The sequence below is a fragment of the Solanum pennellii genome, chromosome 10 (genome assembly GCF_001406875.1).
Source record: "Solanum pennellii chromosome 10, SPENNV200".
Classification (NCBI taxonomy): domain Eukaryota; kingdom Viridiplantae; phylum Streptophyta; class Magnoliopsida; order Solanales; family Solanaceae; genus Solanum; species Solanum pennellii.
The window spans coordinates 12188928-12191094 of NC_028646.1; the positions used below are offsets into that span (position 1 = coordinate 12188928).

Below are 2167 nucleotides of genomic sequence, written 5' to 3' on the forward strand. Positions count from 1 at the left end.
AGTCATAATGATCCACTAAAGCCATTATAATTTTGAGTGAATCTTTTATAGAGACATGTGAAAATGTTTCTTTATAGTCAATGTCATTTTTTTGAGTGAAACCTTTTGCAACACGTCTGGCCTTGTGACGTTCGATGTTGCCAGTTAAGTCATGTTTGGACTTAAAGACCCATTTACACCCAACTCTTTTGCAACCTTCTGGTAATTCAACAAGGTTCATACTTCATTTTGTTCCATACATTTCAACTCATCTTTCATAGCATTTATCTATATGTCAAAATTATTACTTTTAATAGCTTGTGAAAATGAAACTAGATCATTATCAATTCCCAAGTCAATTTCTGACTCGTCTAAATATACCAAATAATCATCAGAAATAGCAGATCTCTTTTGTCTTAGGTGTAACGACCATTTTCAGTCGTTTTGATCACTAGAACTTTTTATGTTAGAAAATACCTTCCGATAGATTTAAGTGGTTGTTTGAACTATTCATAATTATAATTATGAAATTAGTGGAGTAGTTTTGAATAATTTATTTAGTTGGTGGTTAAGAAAAGTAACATTAGAAGTAAAGTGGATCACTTTTGTTATTTTTATAATTGGTTATTTATAATAATTAGGGCAAAGAAATAGTTGGCAAAAACAAAGAAAAAAAATACAAGTGAAAAATTCTCTGAGTCTTCTCTTCGCTGCGAAGCAAAACCCCAAATCCCTCTTTATTCTTCACTCTTCCATTAATATCTCTACCTGATTTTCTAATATCTTCAATATTGATGACAGTCTATGTGGTGTGAGTATCAGATAGAAAACATTATCCATTGAGCTTTATACCTCTCTAAGATTTTTTCCTAATCCATCCCTCCATGGCCACTGTTTCCCCTCTCCCGCCACCAATTCAGCACCCAAATACTAGTTCGTCACCAATGCTTCAAGCTTTCTTAGAGCAACTAGATGAACAACACAAACAACAGCTTCAGACACAAGAAGCTGTTGTTGTACAGAAAGATAATGATCCTAAGCAGAGTCACCTTAATCCATGCCCTACCCATGGCTTCATCGATAGTTAAATATCTACTGTCTACCGTGTTTCCTTCAATCAAAATGGTAGTTGTTTTGCCATTGGAACTGATTGCGGCATTAGTGTCTATAGTTGTGATCCTTACTATGAGATGTTTCGACGATACTTTGATAATGGAGGTGGTATTGGAATTGTTGAGATGCTCTTCAGAAGCAATATACTAGTATTTGTAGGAAATGGAGATAATCCATAATACCATCGAAACAAGGTCATAATTTGGGATGACCATCAGAACCGCTGCATCGGAGAGCTCCGTTTCAGGTCAGTTGTGAATGGTGTGCGGCTTCGACGGGACTGCATTGTAGTTATACTTGAGCAGAAGATATTTATATATAATTTTGCTGATCTGAAGCTCGTCCACCAGATTGAAACAATGTCAAACCCAAAAGGACTCTGTGAAATTTCACAAACGGCTGTATCACCTGTGCTGGTGTGCCCTGGGTTGCAAAATGGTCAAGTTCGGGTTGATCATTTCACATAAAAAAGGACTAAGTTTATCTTTGAACATGATTCTAGGATTGCAACTTTTGCTCTTAGTCATGAGGGGAATGTGCTGGCAACAGCAAGTACCAAGGGTACTCTTATCCGGATTTTCAGCACGCAGGATGGTACATTGTTACAGGAGATTGAAAGGTTCAAAGCATTGAGGAAAGGAAAAGCATTGGAGAAGTAGTTACTTGGCTTCAATTCTTCGGTGGAGGTAGGTTATGGTTTATGCTATTTGATAGTAAACTCTTAATAGTGATTGATATGCCTTGAATGATATTGTGAAGTTCTCTATGTACTTGACTGTGTGATTGTGTGATTTGGTTGTGTGGTTTGTGATTGGTCTGAAGTCCTGAGACCGTAGAAATTATATTCTCTAATCCTATCTATCGAAGTGATGCCTTGAATAAAGAAGGCTTGATGAAAATAATATAACAATGAATTGAAAGCGGTGATAATAAAGGATAAATTAATAGTATAATTGGATCGGAGTGTCACGTTCCGACACGGTATTCTTGGATCGGAGTGTCACGTTCCGACACGGTATTTTTGGACGGAGTGTCACGTTCCGACACTGTATTCTTGGATCGGTGTGTCACGTTC

General features: G+C 36.8%; 1 pseudogene; it reads left to right on the forward strand.

Moving 5' to 3' along the window:
• The first annotated feature begins 688 nt into the window (after nucleotides 1-688).
• Nucleotides 689-1751, forward strand: LOC107001075 (annotated as a pseudogene).
• Nucleotides 1752-2167: the final 416 nt, after the last annotated feature.